The sequence below is a fragment of the Notothenia coriiceps genome, unplaced genomic scaffold (genome assembly GCF_000735185.1).
Source record: "Notothenia coriiceps isolate Sejong01 unplaced genomic scaffold, NC01 NC01_scaffold00006101, whole genome shotgun sequence".
Classification (NCBI taxonomy): Eukaryota; Metazoa; Chordata; class Actinopteri; order Perciformes; family Nototheniidae; genus Notothenia; species Notothenia coriiceps.
The window spans coordinates 62,256-72,105 of record NW_011338802.1 but is presented as its reverse complement, the minus strand read 5'-3'; positions in this window follow the sequence as shown (position 1 = coordinate 72,105).

The window sequence follows — 9,850 nt, the reverse complement described above, 5'->3', positions numbered from 1 at the left end:
CCCTCATGGGGACCTCCAATTTGTCCCCATAAGGGAGGCGAGTCCCCACAAGTGACTGTGTGAACAGATGTAGGTCCCCACAAGTATAGTAATGCTAGGACACACACACACACACACACACACACACACACACACACACACACACACACACACACACACACACACACACACACACACACACACACACACACACACACACAGGGTGGATGTTATCGTCGTGATCAGGTATGTATGAGAAAAACGACACACACAGACTCACTTGCCCTCTAGATAAGGAGGTACAAGTTTCCAGCTTTTTACTGCAGCCATATCCTGTTACTAATACTTTGCCTTGGGCATGCACGCCTATACACACACACACACACACACACACACACACACACACACACACACACACACACACACACACACACACACACACACACACACACACACCCTGGGGAGAGGAACATCGACTTCCACTGTAGGCCTCTGTTTCTCACCCTTTTGCTGTCTTTCACCTCTCCATCACCTCTTAGCTCGCACGATGACCTTTTCACACCTGTTCACATAAAACTACTCGGGAAAGACACACACCGTTGTGAGAAGGAAATGCTAAAAAGAAAAAGGAGTGTAATGCAAAGTATCAAGTCTAGAGAAATGATATATATTATATATTTTTAACAGACCAATGAACACACTTAGAAGAACAAGGAAGACTACAAAAACTTGGAAAAAAGTTATGTCCCAATACAAAAATCAATTAGAGGTTAATACCCTGTCAAACAGTAATTCAATATTTAATTATACAGCAGACTACAAAATACTTGTCAATGATTTAAGAATTTAAGCAGAAAGGATTCAGTGGTTTTCAAATCCCACACACCTTCCTTGAAGCTGCATTTGTCCTTTTGACTCTAATAAATAAATACAAATGAACTTATGACAGGTTTACAGGTTTACAGCCAACACATCAACGTATAACAGGATGAGCGGCTTTGGAACCTAACGTTTAATTGTGGGCAGATGTCTCTCTTTACGCATAACGCTTGTGTTACTGCCTCCTTGCCAGTGTAACAGAGTGGCACTATATATTGTTTTGGGTAATTTGCATGAGGTTACGGAGCCGACCTGGCAGGCAAACAACTGTGGTTGGATGTAGTGATAGTGAAGCGAGTGAAGGCACCTCTGCTCTACTCTGAAACAGGTGCAACACACTTCCTCAAGGCCAGGTTCAAAGTTCGCGGAATCAAATGTCATGGCAGGGATATGTCAATTTGAATCTGAAACATTATATTTCCTTCTTTCTTTGACACAAATTCCGCTCATCTGCATCCTTTTGACAGTGTTCAGCTTATTCCAACGGCCTGTTTGTTTTCATTTCACCAGGAAAGACAGATCCACAGATAAAGTGAATGATCCCATTGTTCCATTACTGAGTTCCTGTACTGATCGGTTTCATTGGAAGGCTAATTCCTGGTTTGACTTACGTATATTCAAAAAACCTATATTAAATTAAACTTAGATGCTTATTTGATCATTCAGATTCAGACAAACAAGGGTCGGGTTTATATGTAGTTTGTTGTTGGCCATCTTTTAAAAAGGGGATAATACAATTTAAACATGCGTTTGTTCTTTATTTTGGAAATTACATCCGACCAAATGTATCATATTTTGATAAATAAACAACGAGTCACTTTGCAGGCTTTCTTACGCTCAAAGCAATTCATCCACTGTACTGCAGCTGCAAAACAGATTAGGCTACGTCATATTGGCTATTTGTCTACTGTGTTTGTAGGTCAAATACTGAACATTGTCTCATACATTTATAATTAGGGTTGTGGAAGATTTCAACTTGAAAAATGAAAACAAATATATAATAAATTGAGATTGTTTTATCATTACTCCCTAAGAAACAGATAAAGTAACTCCCCCAAATGAAGGTTCAACCAAGAAACATATGTACTTGTATAATTGAATGTAGTAACTGAGAGGAAAAAATGTATTTCTTTATTTTATGCTATAAGTAATAAGAATGAAGCTGGAGATTAAAACATTTTTAGAATAGAAAAGGAAAATGGACAATAAAACTGAAAATATTAGAAGTGCCGTTCGGGTCTTGTCAATCAAACAACACACGTAACCTCAAAAAAATATGTTGAGTTACAAATGAACATTAGTACATGCTTTCCGAAAATACTCGCTGATATTTCAAAAAACGTATTCCCATATTCCCTTTACCTCACTATCTACTATGTATCTCCTGCTGATAATGTCAACAGTAAGCTTAGCAGAAGCACCTGGATAACATGACAACCTGTCACTCTGGGCCTAAACCTCCTAACACACACATGCATCAAAATACACACACCAATACACACGTGAGTAAGGTCTTGACATGTTCACTCAAAGCCATAAGAGTGAGATTAAATTGGTCGATCGACAGTTCACACACACAAACAGTGGTGAGATGGACAGCTCCCACATCACTAAATGGTAAACAGCAGGTTTTAGGTGACATGTAGAATGTAGAAAATGCACTTTCATAATAAGCTGCTCTCTGACACTCTAGGGCAGGTCAATCTCTTTCTGTTTCGGTGAAATTGTGTGTGTGTGTGTGTGTGTGTGTGTGTGTGTGTGTGTGTGTGTGTGTGTGTGTGTGTGTGTGTGTGTGTTTGTGTGCCGTTGACAAACCTTTCGGTCTGACTGAACCTGTCGTGGCCAACTGTACGTGTGTGAGCATGTGAGCGTGTGTGTGTGTGTGTGTGTGTGTGTGTGTGTGTGTGTGTGTGTGTGTGTGTGTGTGTGTGTGTGTGTGTGTGTGTTAAAGTGGTGGACTTAGCATGATGAAGTGGTTTAAGCAGGCAGAGATTAGATGTGTGAACAGCTGAGCACAAGGTGGCAAAATGAGGAAGGCTGTAAATGTAACTTGCTGGCACATGTGCTCTATTGTGGACGTCTACGGTACATAGCAACACAAATATTATAAATAGTTTCTTGTGTCAATTTGTGCAAGAGTGATTTAATGAAGCATGTCAGACGGTGCGATAAATGTCTGGAGAATTGTCAGACTACAATATTAACATTTTAAAAATAAATAGATCCAGGTGTCATCAACTTTGCCTCTTTTTGAGGTCTAAAATACATTTTAAAGCTTGTTTGTTGTTTTGCTACATTTTCAAAACAATAAACAAGTTTTAAAATCTCTTTTAATCCTGAAAAGATAATAAATATCAGAAACAACTAACTGTAAGCATTTAGTTTTTAGCAGCCTTTCAAAATAACCCCCATCTCCTGCAGAGGTGCTGTACCTTTGACTGGCTCAAATATACAATGCTTAAGGTATCTCATATAATATAAATACTATTATCAATTGTTTTATTATTATTATTATTATTATTTAATTGTTTAACCTCCTTGGTTTTTGTTTCCTGTGTATTGTATTGATTTTGTATTTCTAATGGAAATGACTTACACTGTTTTGTATTTGAAACTTATAATAGTTATAAATATAAAATATCCCCAGAAAATGCGAAAAAGAGTGTAAACCCAGTCGCAGCCGGGGAAAATAGGGCAACATGAAATGCCAGTTGGCAAAGTCGTTTGAGGTAATTCGTCTTAACCTGTAGCATTATAGTGGCTCAGCAGTGTATCTGCTTCATGTCATGTCATAGTTACATTTGTTGTATGTGAATGAAGCTGCGGTGACATTATAAGAATGCGGTCCTAAATGTTTGCCAGTGGAAATGTTTTACAGTACGATCGAAAACCTCTTATAGGAAGTGTAAAGAGCCTTGGATATAATAATTACACACAGCACAATCCCATCGTCATGCCAGGGAACGTTCACGTACTGTAACCTCAACGTGATGCAACAATAAAGAAGATTAACAACTGTGTATTGTCTTTTTGTGAATCTGTCATTACGCTCCCATGAAACAACCCTCCTTTGTCACTTACAGACGCACTGTCAATAACAATTCTGCAAGTCATTTCATTACTGTAGATAGACAAACTGGTGTGACCACATCTGTCAATTTGAGTGTCCCGCAATGCTTTCCTCATTGTCAAAGTCAGACTTAGACACCTAATGAGTGAGCAAACTGCCATTTTCTCTAACAAACACACTGTCACCGTGCAGACATACCGTCTCTCTTTCTTACTTCTGTGGTTTCTCTCGACCAACTGATCTATTTCCTGTTACCTGTTCCTAGCCAGGTGGGTATCAAGTTTGTGTATGTGTGTGTGTCTACTACTTGATTTCCTTAGAAAAGTCAAACAGAGGTCATCCAACAAGAACAGGAAAAAGTGCCAAGACTGGCATGTCCCAACAACTTAACAGGAAAGCTGACACACACGTCTACACAGACAAAAGAAACAATGCCCTCTGTATTCCGTACTTTAATCTCAAATAAGAAAGGCCACATTAATGGATAGTGGGGGCAGAAAATAAGCGGAGGTTTGCAGTGGGATGCAATAAAAACATCACCTTTGAGTGTGGAAATATGTCTGGAAAACCACATATGTCTTTCGTTGTTCTATTCCTATCTTGCTCTGCCAACATTTCCTTTACGTGTTTGAGAAATGTGTTTTAAGTCTCAAGCATTAATCGATAAGGTCACATTTTTGGGCACAACATGAAGTTATTTCCCCGCATCCTTCTCATGTCCCTGGAGTTTTTTTTTGGAAGTCCCCCCCTGTGAAAGCTGAGATGTGCTGGGTCTCTTACTCTGGTCAGGGCTTCATTCCCCTGGCCCATCCCCATCAAAGGCCTTCTGTTTGGGGGTGAAAGAGTCACATTTCTGGGCCTCCCAGAACCAGGCCGTATGGTGGCATGAAGAGAAGCGCCTGCAGCGGGGAGGTGCTAAGTGAGCAGGGGAGTAAGAGAGAGCCTGGGGAGAGAGTAGAGAGAGGAGGCCGACTAATGGTCCCCTCACTGGGGAGAAAAGGAATGTCTGGTGGGGGAGAGGAGGGGAGACAGGGCCTTTATACAGTAATAGGGATATGTGTGTATGGGTGTTATTTACCCACAGCGCCCCCATTGGGAAGACCCAGGAGAGAAACGCATTCAGCACTTCATTTATTATACTCAGCAGTCAGCTGTCATCTGTGTACTCACACCTATATGCATGCATGCTCAGAGGCAAGTATATGCATAGTCATTATAACCAAGTACGTGCAGCAGACAGACAGTCATTCATTAATATGTAAAGCATGTCACTGATACAGTAAGGGTAACACTTTGATTTCCCACTGAGACTGCCCAATCTAAAACTGTATCCACTCATTTTTTTTCGACACACTGAAGAAAACAAACTCTACATACAGGGGATAGAGTAAGGGCATAATGGTGCTAAACAACTCTGCATGTATGATAAGCCTCCATTACGACTTAAAGTGTTGAATGATATTGGCCATTGAGACGAATGACTGACATTTCTATAATAGTTTGGGTTATTCCTGCTCTTAATTAGCTACGAAATACAATACATCTAATGCGATGTTTACTGTATGTGACTTCCTGTCCATCTACATTTACAATCACCAAATGTTCATCTTTAAAAACTAAAGTAACATCCTTTATAATGGTCATTTAAAAGATTGACACACAAAATGGCACTTGAGCTAAACCATGATCAAAAAGCTGTGCTAGATATACAGTACACACACTGCATAAGAGTTAAACATACTGTTGATACAGACACTGTATTTGTCTGTGCCGCGCCTTCTGAGTACACACATACTGTATGTATAGACACATGCACGTTTGATATCTCACCCCACTCTTCCGTGCAGCTCTTTGCAGCAGACAATAAAAGATGGAAGGAGGAGGAAGGATGGAGGAGAGGATGAGACTCTCCTGTGAAAATAAACAAGTGAAACAAACACCCAGTGTGTGGTGCTCAGGTTTCGCTGCGGTGACGACAATGAGCATGGAGCAATGGGCCATCGTAATCTGAGCCCGAATAGAATACTGTAAAGGAATGGCTCGTGAAACACACACATGATTCAGTTCAAAACTGGGGTAAGGGTTGTTCTGAGCATTTGACACACTACAGGCTGAGTAAAGGATAATTGTGCACATGGAATCAGACACATAAGCATGTATACAGACCCAAAACACGTGTATGAATGCACATGCAAATGCACACAGTGTCAGCCCAGGCCAGGGTAATTTGATCAAAGCATATATTGGAAAAACCACCCACAAGAGCAGGAAGACTGGCACTGTAAACACAGTTCTGGGAATCCCTAAACAACAAACATTAGACAGATACTCCAATGTAAACATACAGTTCATGCACCAGTACCTCAACTTCCATGCAAATCTGTACATTTACGTGACTTACCAGAAAGAAGTAAGTTATTTTTTTTTGTAAGTCTTCATGAATTATCATACATGCATTGCTGGTATTAGTGTTTACCCCCCAACTACATCATTGGGTTAGAAGCATTGTAGTCCAGAAAATAAAAAATGCTGCTAGTAAAAGACAAATGTCAGCTATAACTTCCACTCTGAATTTGCACATATGGACAACCTAGGAAGAATGTGACACAAATCCTAATGTGTAATATCGAGTATCACTTTGGTATGTGTGAAAAAACATCGCTCTGGTTCTCGTGCCATTTCCCTCTCGCACTCGTCTTCTCTGTCTCACCTGAGCTAAAGGTCCTGGGAACAACACGTTACTCCTGCGCTGAGTGACAGCTCACGGCCCGAGGCAGGCGGCCCCGCCTCCAAGTGAGGTCTGACCGTCTCAAGTTTCCTCCTCAGCCCCCCTCATCTCCTGCCTTTTCCTCCTCAGCCTAATTTTCTTCTTATGCACTTTAAGGCTTATTGAGACACCTGACAACGCCATGCAAGTTATGTAAAGCTTTACAAAGACAGCTGGATCGATATAAAAGATTTTGCAAGAATATAGAAAGGCATAAACCCACTGGATAAGGTGACTCACACACATGTTAACACAAATAGATATGCACATGTTAAGCTCACAAAGAATAACATGCATGCTGTAACACAACTACACACACACAGACAGAAATACAGCAACAGACAAATAAACCCAAAATGTGTGTGTGTGTGTGTGTGTGTGTGTGTGTGCCTCTACTAGCTCGCCCTATCTGTCCCTCAGATAGCTTAAATCAAAATTACTGCAATTAATCTGTCATGTAGACACCTTAACCAGGTTATTTTATTGTAATAAGGATACTATATGAGATATATGAGCTCAGTTGAAAACATAGATGGGATTCATTTAAAGTATATGTTTTTTTGGTACAGGTCATTTTAAGGTGGACTATTGAAAAGATTAAAGACTGTTTTTAGATTGACAGCTTTCCAAAAACTCTCTGGGGCCATCACACCACTAACTTGGTCTTTGCTTCTGAGTTTTCAAACATGAGTTATACTTTATGGAAAAGTTGTCCCATTTCTCCAAAATTAGCTTTTTATTCTCCAGAAAGCCTTTGATTCATTCCTCAATGAGACAATGAGTCTGAGTATTAACACCAGTCTATCTATCTGTGTATAATGGCACAACAATGGTTGCTTGCATGTGAGAAAAAAGAGCGAGAAAGTAAGTGAAATTGGATTATTGTGGTAAATTGGGTTTATGGACGAAAGAGCTGTGTGTGGAGAGCTGTTTCAGTAGGCTGGTGTTTAGGTGGGTGTCTGTGTGAGCAGGTGTCACTTTCTTTCAGCCAATCAGTGAGTCCTGACAGTTGGTTAAAGTATGAACAGTTGAGGCCGGAGTGATGGATTTAATAAGCTATGAGAAAATAAAACAAAAGGAGACGGGGATAATGTGCTCACCCAAAAAATGAGGTCTGAAAAATGTGTAAATTGAAACGGCCGTACTTCAAACTATTCATTTCCTGCAGTATCTGGGTAAATATTATGAACTCTACTCTAAAATACTGAGCACACTATCCATCACAACTCATACAAGCCAAGCTTTAGCTCACTTTTACGCCACTACCAACATAATTAGTTGGAGAATGATGGTCTTTGCAACTATGTGTGTGTGTGTGTGTGTGTGTGTGTGTGTGTGTGTGTGTGTGTGTGTGTGTGTGTGTGTGTGTGTGTTGTGTGAACTGCTTAAATGAAGGCAGCCCTCTCGCTCTGCGGTGGAGAGCAGGACTATTTTTGGTCGAAACGTTGCACAAATGTTTCTCTCAGTATAGAGGCTGCTCTGGGCTAGAGGCTGTGTGGCATCAAACTGCACGTCACCGACACACATCTGACTCTTGGCAGGACCAAGAGATGAATTCAGTTTTGACATGTATTATCAACACAAGGGGGGAGAACTCAACATTATTAGTGACCAGGCTTGGGGAGTAATAAAATACTTATAACGGAATAATCAGGATACAAAAAAGGTCACTGGGTTCCCTTCAGTTACATAAAAAAAGCATTTAAACACTTCATGACTCGACATGATTGTGAAACGAGTGTGAAGTAAAACAATATAATCCTTTAGTTCATCATCATGGCCTCTCTTCCATTTAAGGTCAGATTGTTCTGTTTCTTACATATACACTTAAATTGAAGCTATCTAATTGATATTAATTGTCTCTTGTATTTATTTGCATAGCACTTGATATTTAATGTAGGTAATGCGAAAGAAACAACAAACAATCACCACTTTTATATTGTGATACCTAAACGAGGTTAAAATGTTTTGAACCGTAACACTACATATGAGTTTATTGGCCTGTATGTGGCTTGTGAATGTCATTTGAGGTCAAAGGTCAGCTGTGCAACATTTTGCTGTTCGTGACACTAAAGTGGTGTGTTGTAAAGACATTTGCAAAGACACAGCAAGAAATACAAGATGAGATTCCAATGTTTTCTGGGAAAGCAGTAACTCCACTTTAGTGTTGTTTGTTTTTTCCATAACTATAACGTTTTTTATTGACAGGATGTATCTGAATGCTCTGTAAATGTCATCATGACAAATACAAGTATTCAAATGCTTTTAAAGTAGCAGCTATCAAGACAAAAAAGATGGGACTTGATACTAATGGGGGGGGTATTGTCATGAAGGAGCATGTGTGTGTTTGCTCCTGTTTGGCAATGAGACATCTGCACATCAGTTTAACTCAACAAGTCTCAAAAGTGACCTTTGACCTTGGCTAGGTTTTAGCTCACTCTGTTCAGTGTCATCATCCAAAACAATATCCTAGAGAGCTAAAAACATTCGTTAAAAGCAAACGTATTAACACCGTAACACTTGAGTCGTCATTATACATGATCAAAACATGTTTAATTAACTTGATACCAACGTCTTTCCCCACATTTCCCTGTTTTTAAAAGGCAGACATAGCAGAGAGATGTCTGTTAGCACATGTGAGAGCAGAGTGAAGGTCGTCTCCGGCGGTGACGTCTCCGGCTCACTTCTTCATGGTTTAAAAGTCTGAAACCCACCTGAGCTGCAAAGTGGACTGACAGCTGGGCTGATAAACCTTTGCAGGAAGAGCGCGCGTGCGTGTGTGTGTGTGTGTGTGTGTGTGTGTGTGTGTGTGTGTGTGTGTGTGTGTGTGTGTGTGTGTGTGTGTGTGTGTGTGTGTGTACTCAGCTGTGTTGCCCCTTGAAGAGAAACGTATTCTCTCTATGGATGCCGAGTGCTACAGCATGAAGCAGTGAACCAAGGCTACTATACAAACAGATGCATGCAGCATGTATACACCCCACACACACACACACACACACACACACACACACACACACACACACACACACACACACACACACACACACACACACACACACACACACACACTTTTACAGCAGTTTGAAGATGATATTTGTTTGTGTTATATTTGATATAAGTTATGTCTTGAATTTATATTAATAACATCTCAATCA